We start from the raw sequence: 14,926 nt of genomic DNA, 5'->3' as shown, positions 1-14,926 counted from the left end.
TCTGCTTTGGAGACAGATCAGGCTTTCATTTTTTGTCACACGTGCACACATGAGTACACACGCGTGCTGAGCATACACACACACACACACACACCATCAGCTGAAAACAGTCCACCTGCCCCCTCCAACAAAACCCAGAACTCTGGTCCACGTTCCCTGCAGGAGTCTGACCTATCTGGAGACGGTGCCTGGGTCAAAGAGCACAAATGTTTTGGAAGCTGAGGGAAGGAGGGACCTGAAGTTGAGAGAAAGGGAACGAGAGACACCCGAACCCAAAAGATTGGTCCTCTTTTTTTTTCTGGATTTGTCTGGCTCCCAAATGACAAACTTTGTCTTCTTCATGAGAGTCGCACTCCCGGCCCACTGCCAGCTCTCTGTACCGCCTACCTCACCGGTTCTGTCCTACCCTCTTCCTCTCCACACCTAAGTAAAAAAAGATGGAAGGACAAGCCACAGCGATCCCAGCCTCTTTGGCGGGGCCTCTCTGCCTTCCCTCCTGCCTGCTCCCAGGAAATCAGCCCACGAGAGGGCAGGCCGGGGGCGCTTCTGCCCGGGGCTCCCAAGCCCCTCTCTGGAGACAATGGCTCAGAGAGGGAGGACGCAGCCAGCCAGCTTTATGTGCAGGGTGGCCACACACAAAACCATTGTCTCCACATCAGGACAGACAATGGTTTGTATCTCCAGCTCCTGTGCCAAGTAGTTCACCCCCTTGGATGAAAGCAACCCTCAACATTCCCTTGTAAGAAATAGCCTGATACTGAAATCTGGCCCCAAGCTGAGAATTTGTATCCGGCTGTAACAAAAGCCCGTTCTAGCTGACGGACTGGGTGTATCCAGCGCTCCCTTACCTGGTCCAGAGCCACCCAGGCAAACACACGGGGACAGATCACCACTCTCACCACTCACTCGCCGGCCTCTGCTTGCTCGTCCCCCCGACTCCTTTCACACTCAGGAATAGGGAAAAGGTTTCCTTTAATACTCACCAGGTCCCTGGTGGGTAGCAATCATTAACAGCCACACATGCTGACTGGCCTTAACCCCTTCAGCGCTGGGTTGCCTCCGGCTGACTGATGGACAGCCCTGTCCTCTCTCCCCAGCCCTGGGCCAGCCCAACTCCCACCTTGATGTCATCCACCTGAGTAATGCCGGCCTCCCATGTGGAGAGCGGAGAGCGGGAGCCCTCTAGTCCCACCCAGGCTGCCCCGCCTGATTGGAGCACACTCCAACCTGAGGCGCTTGGCTCTGGCGTGGTGCCCAATTGGATGAGCCCACATTATGAAATATTTGCCTAGCAGGCCAATAGAGGAGCCGGGATCTGGGGGAGGGGATGCTATTTTTATTTATTCCTGGAGGAGGGAGAACAGACAAAGGTAGTCCCTCGCATCCCTAGCCCTGGGACGGGAAGCAGTGGGAAGGTGGTCTCAGGTGGATGGAAGCGTCTCTAGCTTCTCTGTCCATGTACGGGGCACAATCCTTGAAGGCTTCTGAGCATTTCAGCTCCTGGCTGTTTAGCGAGAGGGCTTCGTTGCCTTAATAATCCCCTGCCTCGCTCAGGAGTTTGGAGAGTCTTAGCAGGAACTGTAACAGAAACCAAGAAAGGAAACTCCTTGACCGGCAAAGGATTGCTCGTCTCTACTTAAACTGTGCAGCTATAGGTGGTCTTCTTTATATTTCAAAGTTGCAGAAATTGTTTTGTTTTTGGGTTCTTTTTTGTTTTTGCATCTTTGGAGGATGCAGCTGAAAGGTGGGCAGGAATGAGTGGAGACAAATCCCCTCTTTATCCCTTTAAAAATAGGCTTCTGATTTGGGGAAATCTAAATCCAGCATAAAAGTATCCACATGTAGGACACATGCAAATCTATGCAGATATGTGCAAATGAGCAGCTCCGGGCTTTTCAGAGTAAGTCCTTGCCGGGATTTTTCTAGTTTGAGCAAGAAACCAGGTAGTCTCAAAACCTCATATCAGAGCATCTTACTAGAGCTTAAAGATAGCAGCCGAGAGAACATAGAGAGCTCAGCAAACGGATTTATCGAACATATACTACGTGTAAGGCCTTTAAGTATACTCTATTAGAGTGTTAAAAACATGATCATAAATATATAGCATACACAGGAGAATGCAAGTGTCCTCCCCCTGCACGCCCACAATGAATACCCACTTCTCCTTTCAGGGCCCAGTGAGTGAGCTGGCTGCTCCAGGCCTTGCCAGCCTGGGTCTAGCAGCTGGCACCTCCTCCTTATCACCCCTGGTTCCTGTTTGTCTACCAGTAAGCCCAGCCACTGTGGCCCAGGACCCTGGCTTAAACCAGCCCGGGGGCCTTATCTTATCTCCCAGGCTGCCTTCCCAGTGGCCTGATGGCTGGTTGGCCCTAGTCTCTTAAAGGGGCTGCACTATATTTCCATCTAGTCGGACCTCAAGAATACCCTCAGAAATCTAGGGAAGCACAGCCTGTGGAGGGTCAGATTCACCACCCCACCCCCTCTTGGCATTCCCTTCACAGCCACGGCAGGCTGCGGGGCTGCTACTGGCTGCTACTGGAATGACTTATTGACTTAAAACAGGGAAAGATGCTAACGTTGTTACTTACATACCACTTTAAATGCTTATCATATCATGCAAAGGCCCTGCACCTCAGTATTTCCAGGCCCCAGTTCTGTTATTGAGTTTTTAAAAGCCGGGGGGGGGGGGGTGGGGGGTGGGGAGAGGCTCAGGATACACCATCAATATAGTAAAATCAGTTGTACCTCTAGCTACTAACCTGAAAATTGAAATTTTAAAAACGCTATTTACAATAGAACTAAACGTGTGAAATGTTAAGAAATACCTTTGGCAAAAGATGTGAAAGACCTATATACTAAAAATTATAAAACACTGCTGAGAGAAATTAAACCAAATATAAATAAAAGGAGATATATATTGTTTGCATGGATCGGAAGATTCCATATCATTAAGGTATCAGTTCTTCCCGTATTTTTCTACAGATTCAACACGATCCTTTGTAAACACTGACAAGCTGATTCTGAAATGCATATAGAAATCAAGGGACCTCTAATAACTAAAAAACTTTCAAAAAGAAGTACAAAGTTAGAAGCCTTAGACTCTCTGACTTCAAGACTCATTGTAAATCTACAGTAATCAAGACAATGTGATATTGGCATAAAGATATATGTATAGATCAATGGGACAGAATAGAGAATCCAGGAATAATCTGTGCATATATGGTCAATTGGTTTGCCACAACGGTGTAAAGGCCATTCAACGAGGGAATGACAGCCTTCTTAATACAGGCTGCCGGAAAAAACAGAGATCCCTACACCTAAGGCAAACAAAAACAAGCCCCCTGACCCTACCGTAAAAAAATTAACTGAAAAGGAACCAAGATCTAAATGTAAGAGCCACAACTGTAAGATTGCTAGGAGAGACCATAGGAGAAAAATCTTCAGTGATTTTCGGTTTGGCAAATGTCTTAAATACGACACAAAATTCACCAACTTCATCAAGAAATCATCAAGAAATTGAACGTCACCAAAATGAAAAACCACTCTTCAAAAGATGCGGTTACAAAAAGGAAACGGCAAGCCATAAACAGGGAGGACACATTTGCAAAACATGTACCAGACGTAAGATTTTTATCCAGAACACATAGAGAACTCTTGCCACTAAATATTAAAGACGGCAAACACCACCACCACCACCACCACCACAAAAAATATGGGCAAAAGACGTAAACAGACACTCCACCAAAGAAGATCTACAATGTCAAATCAAGTACACGAAAAGATGCTCAACATCATTAGTCATTAGGGAAAGGCAAATTGAATGCACAATGAAATAATGCTACACACCCACTAGAATAGCTAAAATTAAGACTAATCATACCAAGTGTTGACAAGACTGTAGGGGAATGGAACTCATCCACTGCTGATGAGGATATAAAGGGTACCTCCACTTTGGGAAAGTTTGGCAGTCTCTTAATAAGTTAAACGTGTGGTTATCTTACAACCCACTGATTCCTAGGTATTTACCCAAAAGAAGTGAAAAGCATGTGTCCACACAAACACCTGTGCACAAATGTTCATAGCAGCTTGTCAGAGCCCCAGGCTGCAAAAAACCCCAAATGTCCACGAACAGGTGAATACAATGTATGTGCTACACCCATACAACGGGCTATGCCTTGGCAATAGGAAGAAATGAATTATTACGGGTGCATCTCAAAATAATTATGCCGAGTGAAAGAAGTCAGACACCCCCAAGGTGGAAAATGTATCCTGTATGACTCCATTATATGAAATTTTAAAATGCAAACTAATCTATAGTGACAGAAAGCAGATGAAAGTTTGAGGGGGAGTGGGGTAGATGGCAGGATTTCAAAGAGGCAGGAAGAAGCTGGAGAGCCACACGTCGGGGGACATTATGTTAGCCGTGGTCGTCGTTTCACAAAACCCATCAGATGTTACCCTTTAAATATATGCAGTTTACCTTCAGTTAATTGTACCTCAGTAAAGTAGAAAAACTTTCGTTTGAAACATCAGTACAATACAAAACAACACAACAGCTCCACCTGGGTCCTACCCATTATGTTTTACACTGTGAGGGATGTGGGCAAGTGGTGGTGGGGGGGACAGGCTGGGGTTCCAGCTTTGCCTGGTGACTTAGTCTGACAGAAATGCTGGTTCAAGCCAGGGATGAGCATGGGCCCTGAATCGGCCTGAATACCTCGCATGGATTCAGGTCAAAAATGTGGCAGATCTGAATACGGTCTTTATAAAAATAAAGGATTATCTTATGACAGAAGGGAAAATATGAAGTACAACCCTTTATGATCCCCAAAGCACTCTTATCCTTATCTCATTTGGTTCTTTCATGGCCCCATGAGGCAGGCAGAAAAATATTATCACCCCTCATTTTAACAAAAACCCTGAAGTTCAAGGAGATAGGGTCTTGGCCAAGGTAACCCACCTGCCATATGGGAGGGGAGGCTAAACCCTGATGGGGTCTTTCAATCTCGGTTCAAGGCTCTTTCCTGTTGCCACAAGAACTGTCCCCAGCCAGCGTGACTGGCTCCGACTGTGGACCGTGGACCAGCGTCCGGTGCTCACCCTGCCCTGGGTGGATGTTCTGGTGACTGATCCAGAAGGGGCTCCCAGGGCGGATGAAAACAGGGGCAGATCTAGGGTCAGAATAGGATCAACGAACGGGAACCATGCAGTGTTAAGAGAGAGGAGACTGTTAGAGACGAGAGGATCAAGGATCTAATTTGATCACACATTTGATGAGAAGCGGGAGGATGACAACCAAAGCCACTCCCAAGGCAGGAAGTCTGGTGGGTGTGGAAGCAGCTGGAAGCTGTTAGAGGGCTCCAGGCCAGCGACCCGGCTGGGCTCCAGGCCTCTGTACCCCTCCTCTCCCTCCTCTTCTCTCCCTGCCCCACCCTCCCTCCTCCAGCACTCTGGCCAGGGCACAAGAACAGTGGCTGGCTGGGAGCCCCACCTCTCTCTCCCCCTTGTTCCCAGGACAGGATGCTGGAAGGGAGGAGACCTAACTGTGCAGGGCATGGGGACACGACATGTAAGGGGCATCCAAGAACTCAGTAATCAAGATCGATACTATTTTCTTAATGGAATATTTTTCAAAATAAAAATGCAAAAAAAAAAAAAAAAACAACCCATGATAAATGACATATTTTAAATAAAACCCAGATCGGTATTACTGAATTTCCCTCTTGCCTGAGGCTCCAGCATGGCCTACAGGGGCACTGCTATCGGTCCCGTCTTTACTTAAACTGCTGATATTTCGTTCTTTATGAAATTTTGGCACTAATTTTGAGTTTTTAAAAATATTGCTCTCGGTTGGCGGGGTGGGGGGCACAGGGGTGGCTCAGTCGATTGAGCGGTCGACTCTTGATTGTGGCTCAGGTCTGATCTTACGGTTCATTGCGATGGAATCCTGCATCAGGCTCTGCTCTGACAGCACTGAGCCTGCTTGGGAGTTTCTCTCTCTTTGTCTCTCTCTGCCCCTCCCCTACCTGTGCTCTCTCTCTCTCAAAATAAATAAACAAGAAAAAATAGTAAGAAAAATAAATACATAAAAATACTGCTCTGGATAATTGAGTTTTTTGGCACCCCTTAAGTGTTGTCCCTACGAGGGAACTCACATCCCTTACCTCATTCAGACCTGCTCAAGGATGAGGCTAGGGGGGCATGGGAGGGAGCTGGGAAGACTGGACAAGGCCCAGAAAGGGCTAGGGAGGGTCCTGCACTCTTCGAAACACCTCAAGGCACGAATAACAGAAAAAGGCTGAGGACTTCTTCTAGAGTAAAGGGGAATAAAGAGGCATGGTCCTGGATTGGATTCTAATGATTAGGGCAACTGATAAAATTTAAATATGGATTGTTTATTAGGTACTAGTCCTGCATCAACGTGACATTTCCGAAATCTGTTCGTTTGTACTGTGGTTATGCAAGAGAATATCCTTGTTTTGAAAAAGGAAAAAAAAAAAAAGACAAAACGATGATGCAGAAAGAAGGGCTGGAGGGAAGCCCACGCCCCTCTTTCTCTAGTCTCTCTCCTCCCATTCTAGGCAGTCCCAAGAGGGAACAGTAGGAAATGGGGTTGGCAGAAAGTCTTGTCCAAAAGATCGGGTATTGGAGAACCGGCTGGACATTTTCCTCCCGAAACAAGAATTAATTTTGAATTTCCCAATCCTCCTCACCCTCCCCAGGAAGACTTGACAACCGGCACAGAAAAGAAAAGGAAATTAACACCTATCCGTGCCATGACGCCATGACGCTAGCAAATTCTGATAGGTGCTGAGATCCAGCCTAGGGAGGAGGAACCTGAGAGGTCAGGTAGGTAGCCCGAAGCTACAGGGTTAGGAGGTAGGAGAGTTGGGACCATAGCCCAGGACACAGTCCAAAGCCGGCTCTCTTCCCACTTCATGTAAGTTGTGCGACTTGAAATTCCCTTCTCATGCATCATCCTACAAACTAATCCTTTAGTTTATTTTTACTGAGTTGAATCTGCATTGGTCTTGAGATTTTTGGCTCCGGAGTCAGACTGCCCCAGCTCCAATCCTGGCTCCACCAGTTACCAACTAAGGAGCTTTGGGGGAGTGACTCAACCTCTCTGTGCTTTCACTCCCCCATCTGTAAAAAGGGGTAATATATGCACCTACCTCCTGGGTTTGTCATAGGATTAAATGAGATTATCCAAGTAGAAAATTTAAGAGAGGTCCTGGCACTTAGTAAATGTTCAGTAAATGCAAGTAATCATTCTTATCTGCGCCTGTGCCCTGGACTGCTCACTCATAGGGAGCAATGGCCCGATTTTGACCATAAAGCCCCTTAGCACTTTGATACATAAAAATGGATGGTTAATAATTGCTCCTAAAGAAGCTATTCATCAAGGGGCGCCTGGGTGGCTCGGTTGGTTAAGCGTCTGACTTTGGCTCAGGTCATGATCTCATGGTCCGTGGGTTCGAGCCCCACGCCGGGCTCTGTGCTGACAGCTAGGAGCCTGAAGCCTGCTTCGGATTCTGTGTCTCCCCCTCTCTCTGCCCCTCCCCCCTTGCGCTCTCTGTCTCTCTCTCAAAAAAAATAAATCGGGGTGCCTGGGTGGCTCGGTTGGTTAAGCGTCTGACTTTGACTCAGGTCATGATCTCACGGTTTGTGAGTTCGAGCCCCGTGTCGGGCTCTGTGCTGACAGCTAGGAGCCTGGAGCCTGCTTCGGATTCCGTGTCTCCCCCTCTCTCTGCCCCTCCCCTGCTCATGCTCTGTCTCTCTGTCTCTCAATAATAAACAGAGGTTAAAAAATTAAAATAAATAAATAAATAAATAAACATTAAAAAAAAAAAAAAGAAGTTATTCCTCAAGATGGCACTTAGCCATTCCTAAATCTGGTTTGTAATGTCTTTAAGGCACTACGCACCTCAGAAAAAGGGATCATCTGCAGCGGTCACCTGTCCCCCTACCCTGAGGATCCAGAATAATCAACATCTGAGAATCTCAAATGGGAGGGAGGTTTGGCCTGACGTACTTTGAACTGGAAGGTGCATATTTTTTTCCTGGGTCATATCGAACTTGGAAGTTAAAAAGCAAGTCAATGCCAGGGGCTACATCACTGGGCAGGAGTCAACTGAGGAGCCCCAAGTTCTAGTGTTTGCACCGTACCCCTCCAGCGGTATAATGTGGACAAGGGCTTGCCCCTTGGGGCCCACTGGACAGGAAACAGGGACTTACCTTGCCCAGAGAGTGAACGAGAGGGACCAGAGAGACCACGGAGACCTGAGCACTTTAGGTTCTTCAAGAAAGCCCCTCTCTCGGGCTAATTTCCCATCAGGACCCCTGGCCCCAGTGTAGACCTTTGGACTCAGCTAGGGAGGACCCACAGCACAAGAAGGACATGGACTGACAGATCATTCATCTAAGGTGCTGAAGAGAGGCAGGCCAACGGCAGGGTGGCCAAAAGTCAACAGCAGTCAGGTTTCGCCAAGACGGTCCTTCTGTGACAAGGGCAGAGCTGGAACAGGGCAACTTTCTAACTATAAACAGATACCCGAGAAGCCACAAGGCACACAGGACTTGTGCGGGGATGCGAGTGAAGCAAGGGAGACACCAGGGGGTGTATGTCTGGGGGACAGGGCTGTGCGAAGTGGCAGCAAGGGACTGGCGCAGGTGAGTGTATCTTGGTGATGGGGATACAGGGGGCAGAGCCAGATTTTGTGGGGCCGGAAGCTTATGCAACCTGAGGGGTCCTCATTAAGAAAAAGACTACAAATACAAATACAGATGGGGTCTTGGAGGGGGCCTGGAACTAAACTGCGTGGCTCACGCCATGGGGGGCGGTAAGCTTTCCCCACACCTGTCCGCATCTCTGAGCGGACAGACTCACCTGTGCTTGTTTGAACCTTCCTGCCCCTGCCTCGGCACTATTTCCCTTTCCCTTCACACCCGTGCTTTGCTGACCTGATTTTGCTTCGTGGTAGACAGCGCGAATTAGTCAGTGCCCCCACGCCTTGGAATTAAATTCCTCCCCGCCTCTGCGCAATAGGTATTTGGATTTTGTGCCACGCCCCAGCCCCCCCCCCGCCCCCCCCCGCCGCCCAATGCACTACACCCTCACCATCACCATCAGGGGCTGAGTTCCTCCCTATCCCAGGAGCCCCACCTTTCCCAAAAGGCATTGCAGGCACCCTCCAAGCTGCCCGAAGGGGTGAAACCGAGGCTCTCCCTGACGCCTGGCCCCTTGCATTCCAGCCCTGCGCCCAGACTTTGACCTTCTCCTGTGGCTGGCTGCAGATGTGTTCTGTGTTACAGAAATAGCCCAGCTCCTGGGCCCCTGCAGGCCCTCCCTCTGCTTTACTCAGAGATACCCCACCTCCCAGGCTCCAGGAGGGAAGTGCTCGGGTTCTCCACTCCTCTCTCCCCCACGCCCCTCACGGCGCAGAGCCAGATGGGGCCTGCCTCCCCCCTGCTCCTTCCAGCCCCAGTGCTTCTGTGCCATATCTGCCATTACAGCCGATGGAGGGGAGCGGTTTGGCGGAGGAAGGTATGAAGGAGGGCGTAAAGGAAAAGGGGGATAGCACCATGAAGAGAGTATACAATCTGACCCCCGTACGGTTTGTCTCTTCTCCGAGGTTCATTTGGATAAAGGGCAGTAGCCAGCCGGAAATGGTTCCAAACCCCAGACACCCTGGCCCAAATTCCCATTCTCTCATACAAGAGGGTGATTTCATCGTCACGGATTCAATCCTAACCTAAACAAGATGGTGGGCATCGGTCTTCCTCATGAGTCCAAGATGGAATGTGGGACAATGGATCCAATTACGTTATTAATAACTGAATTTAGAAACAGTAACGGGCTTTCCAACTGTGAGGCTTTTAGATGTTGACGCCCTAGTGTCTGAGGGAACAATAAAATCTTTTCATAAAGGACTTCACTAAAAAGACAGAGTGTTACCTATGGGTAAGGCAGGGGCCTGAATGGCCTTCTAGGTTCAGGTTCTGTGCTTTTTCCACTCACAGGGAGTGGCAGTGACACTGCAGTCTGGCCACCGACTAGGTCCCTACCCGTCCCCATGATCAGGCAGGAAAAGAGCCGAACGGGAGAGGTCGGGGGCGTATAAAGTCTTCAAGCCAGACTCCTCTAGGCTTGGAGGCCCATGAAGGGCTAACATGTACTAGGAAGCACCCACCCTTTCTAGAAACTGCCCCGACCCCAATACCCACATAGTTACAGTGGTAACAACCATGTCCCTAAACCTGATGCCACTCTCGTGGTTACAGGGGGTAGCCACCTGGTCTCAACCCAACGAAAACCCTCCTCAGGAATGGGAACTGGGATTGAGAGAGAAAAGAGATCCGAGACCTCCTCCAGGTGACCTGTACACGAGGGAGCCACTGGAGGCCACCTTCTGGACCCCGTAGGCTGCCCAGGAAGCTGAGTAGCCTGTCTGCAGTGAGACCAAAGACTGAAGCCAGCACAGGGAGAGCAGCAAGACATCATACTTGTGGCATTTGGCTTCTTGCTTCTAGTTTGTTCCTGTGACCCAGCCGTTTCTCTGACCCTTACAATAAAATCCCCTCTGGGGCCGAAGATGCTGTGAGTGGCTTCAGTAGTGTGCGCTCAGAAGTCCTAATTAATACCAGGAAGAGGAACAAGGTGCCTTCTGGAAGACCCAACGTCTCACTGACTCTGCACACATGGCTGGTATGAGGAGAAAAGGAAGAGAAGCAGAGGAAGAAAGGAAAGGGTTGAGAGCCGGGCCCAAGGGCGGCACACAACCGGGCTGGGAGGCCCCGGGCCAGCCCAGAGACCAGGCCGGCAGAGAGGGCAAGGAGGAAGGTAAGGGTCAGAGAAAAGGAGTCTAAGTTTGCTACTACTCAGCTTAGAAAAGCTTCTGGGATGTTTAAGAGGGAGCCGGCAACCACAGAGGCAAGCTCAGATCCCTAAGGAAGGTGGCAGGTGACCACAGCTGACAGAGGGAGTCGGGGACCTCCGGGCCAACAAGCTGACGTGGCTTTGAGACATGTTCTCAGAGGACAGCCACGATTCAGGGGAGAAAAAAAAAAAATCATCTTGTCTTCTTTCTCCTGAACTTTCCAAAGCAACTGTGGGTCTTCGCCTACCTCTGAGCCTCACAGTCCTCTGAGTTCAAGGGGACCGGTCTGCCCCTCAGGTCTTCTAAACTACTTCCCTGGCACCATTTCCATGAGCTAATGGTCCCTTTAAGAATATTTTTCCCCCATCTGTTCTCTACTGGGCTGGAGCAGATGTTCCTCGTTCCTATGGCAACGGACCTACCATCCTTCCTAACGGGTATCTTCCTAGTGAAGGGCACAGCATAGCCGCTCTCCTCCCAGAGCAGAGTCCCCTGACAGCAGGCTCCTGACCACACAGGAACACCGTGGACACCCGTGTGCCTAGATTTCGAGAGTTCGGCCCTTACCTGACCTAGAGGTGGCCCAGGAATGGCAGTTGTCATCTGACAACACACAGAAGGTCGAGGGAGGGAGATTATCTATGCCACTGCTCCCACAACAGACCAATGTCCATCTTTCCAATGAAGTGTTAAAAGCACATGCTGTATCTTCAGCAGATTACATTAGCACTTGCTTTGACCTTTTTTTCACATCACTAATGAAGACCAGTGAGACCCCCTAATCGAATTCTTATTTCAAGCTGCGCATCACTCTCGCCCTTATGGGGGCTTTGTGATCCTTCCAGAGAGTCCTTCTCGTAAGACCAGTCCCTACTCAAGGCAAGAAGACTTCAGGCAATGGGTGGGGAAGCAGGAAGCAATGTGCATTCCACTGGTTCTGCACGGGGGTTGTTTCCACTGCAGATGATGCTTCTCTCACTAAACCCAACTTGACCCCATTTGTTCTTGGCTCTCTCAGCCCCCATGAAGCCAGCTGGATTCTTCTTGTAAGCCACAAAGTTGACTGAACTTTAGCTTCCTCTCTTCCGAGCTTTTAGCCTACTGGGATCCCACAAGTCAATGTATAAATAAGAACAAGCCAATAAATGATCCCTATCAGATGTGCAGAAAGCACCTCCCTAATTGGGTACAATGCCAAAGTCAGACCTCCCACCCCCACCCTCCGCTCTCTTTCCCTCACTGCTGGAGCGGCGAAGTGTGCCATACCTTGGAGGACAAAGCCTGGCTCTGGAGGTGGACAGTCCTGGGCTGGAATTACCCTTATTGGCTGAAAGGCGTTAGGCAACTTATTGATCATCTCTGAGCCCTAGCTTCATCCTCTGTAAAATGAGAATGCTAATTCCACCCGATAGGATTATACAAGGCAGTACAGAACCACAATGCCTTAACAGCATCTCCAAATCCACAAACATCTGAAAATTGAACGCTTTTCCTAACTCAACGGGTGGCAGACCCCAACTTAACCTGAACCTAGTTAGCAGCAAAGCATGACCTGAACTGGCATGAGACTCTTCAGAGGCTTTGTTTATCCCGGTTCTGTGACTCTTTAGATAAGCCTGGCTGCAGAAATATTAATATGTTTGATTTTGGAGCTGTTCCAGACCCTGCTGGAGGCTTGATGTAACACACAGTATGTGCATCATGTTACCGTTCTGAAATGCACAGGCCCTGGGGTTTCAGATGACTAACTGTGGAACTGTCTATACTGGTCCTCCAGCCCCTTGAAGACGGGGGTTTCAGGAGAGCCACCAGAGTTATTTAGGCTAAAGATGTTGACAACCATTCAAAACACTTGCCTCGTCACAATCTGGATCTCTCCTGGGTCCCTGGGTTCCTGCAGCCTGCAGCCAGCTCCCCGGAACACACGTTGGCATGGGGCAGCGGAGAGGATCCAAAGACCAGCCTGTCAACCCATAAGAATCTGCGGCCTTTCCACCTGAACAGAGCTGGCACAGGCCGTGTGCTGCTGTTATCTGGTTAGGCTTCAGGTATAGACATGCCCGAATATTCCAAGCATGCCTCCCAACTTCCCACCTCATTGGGCTCCTCTTTCCACCCTACCACCACCCTACAGCTTCACGTGCGCTACCCAGTCCCTAAAGGCACTCCCAGGGGAATAAGTGACTAAGCCTCGGGGACCACTGGGGACGGAGGGGGCCAGAGTTTGTGGAGAACTGAGCTGAAGAAAGGGAAAGATACTGCGTGTAAGAAAGATCGTGAAGATGGGACGCTCTGGGGCGAGAAGCAAACACACAGCGGAACAGGTTTGGCGTGTTTCTCCTGATGCTGTTTCAAGGCCCCAGGAGGCTTTTAAAATGGGAAGCTAGACCTGACCAGTAACTGTGAGCTATGCTGGGCAATGGCTCTTCTAGATCTCTTGGCTCTGGCTGTACATTTCTGGGACTTACAGATGATTATTAAGGACTTGGGCCATGATGAGGCACGGTCATCCAGGCGGGCCTCTCCATTCTGACTCTGGATCTGCTGTCCTCAGGACACCTGTCTCAGCCTGCCGCCTCGAGCCAACAGACCCTTTCCCAACAGACATGTATTTGCTGGACACAGACCCACAACACCGGAAGAGGAAGCAGACTCTACTCCTCCTGGAGCCACAGGTCTACCCGAAGTTCCGGGAAAGGCCCTGCTGTCAGTCAAATGGAGAATGGAAGCGTGGCAATCAAATTCACCTCCCTCATTTTACAGATGAGGAATCGGGAGGCCCCGAGAGGGACTGAGTTGCCCAAGATCATGCAGTCATGAAGAAAAAGGTGGCCTTGGAGTCCAGAGATTGCTTTCCATAGTCTCGCCGTGACAAGGGCGGGGACGTCTTTAAGGTGCCAGTCACGTTCTTGTTGACCTTCATAGTCAGAAAAAGCCAAGCTCCCCCTTTGGCTTGAACATCTCGGATGAGATGCTGATCTCTAAGAATGTGGCTGAACACCCTGACTCCGTGTCCCAGACTTGTCCAACGTTTAATACAAAATCTTCATTAAAGCCACCTTGGGGAAAGCCCCCATCGCTGGTGACCAGAGATGCCCTGAGAGAACCATTGCCGTGTCCCCGTCATGAGCTTGCCCCACGCCCAGGTAGAGACACCAGGTGGACTGTGGAGGGCTCTACCCTCCAGAAGCTCCTCAGGGGGCAGAGATCTTGAATTTGCACCTCGCGGATCCTTTTACCCTCTTGTCTCTCTCCTGCTTCGGCCACTTTGAATAGGTCTGCGGTGTCTGTCATCAGTCACAGCTGTGTGCTTTTCCATAGCATCGTTCTTTTTTCAAGTTTAAAAAATTAAAAAAAAAAAACCCTCTAGGTCCAACGTGGGGCTCGAACTCACAGCCAAGAGCCTCATGCTCTACCCACTGAGCCAGCCAGGCACCCCTCCACAGTGCTGTTCTTAAGGCCTGTGCTGCTCTACCGACCCCTCACTATCCAGCAACCTTTTGGAGAGAAGAATTTCACACACTTGGGCTTGGTCTTCCAGGTCAGAACCTATGGTTTCTCTGTTGTTGTTGTTGTTGTTGTTGTTGTTGTTTCACTAGTTTGTGCCACCTCCCCCTCAGCCCCAGGCAAACTTGAGGTGAGGGGGTGCTACCCACTCCCCCAAATAGAACAACCTGAGTCAAACCTCAGCTGCTTTCCCGGGCGAGGAGGGCTCTTGTTTCAGAACACGAAAATGGGGGAAAATCAGAAAATTCTCTCCTAACAGAGGAGCTCCTTGGCATCTGTCTTCAGGAGAAGGGTCCTAGAATAAATCTCAAAGAGAACATCTAGTGCAGTGTCCAGGGGGTTTCAAACTGGTGTCCCCTTTAACACTTTCTCCTCTGCAGGTCTGTACATGCATGCACACCCAGCCCTGTGTCTCAGTCTGGCGGCCGGGCTGTCCGGGGATTCCCACATATTTGTTGCTATTCCAGGCTCGACTCCTCAGAAGGGAAGACCCAGACATTCTAAGGCTTCCAGGAGCCTACAGATTTCGGAAAGCTCCA

General features: G+C 49.6%; 1 protein-coding gene across 20 annotated transcripts in view; it reads right to left on the bottom strand.

Annotated features, from left to right (window-relative positions):
* PLEKHA6 (pleckstrin homology domain containing A6) overlaps positions 1-14,926 on the bottom strand; it is a 141,588-nt gene that overhangs the window by 54,521 nt on the left and 72,141 nt on the right. The window contains exon 1 of one of the 20 annotated variants that reach the window (XM_027074804.2): positions 984-2,612. The exons of 18 other annotated variants lie outside the window; for them this stretch is intronic. The gene's annotated coding sequence lies outside the window, so the exon portion shown is untranslated. Of the gene's footprint in view, positions 1-848; positions 964-983; positions 2,613-14,926 lie in introns of those variants that run through there. One more of the 20 variants, XM_027074807.2, reaches the window with a different exon arrangement.

The sequence above is a fragment of the Acinonyx jubatus genome, chromosome E4 (genome assembly GCF_027475565.1).
Source record: "Acinonyx jubatus isolate Ajub_Pintada_27869175 chromosome E4, VMU_Ajub_asm_v1.0, whole genome shotgun sequence".
Taxonomy (NCBI): Eukaryota; Metazoa; Chordata; class Mammalia; order Carnivora; family Felidae; genus Acinonyx; species Acinonyx jubatus.
This window is presented reverse-complemented; position numbering and strand designations above follow the sequence as displayed.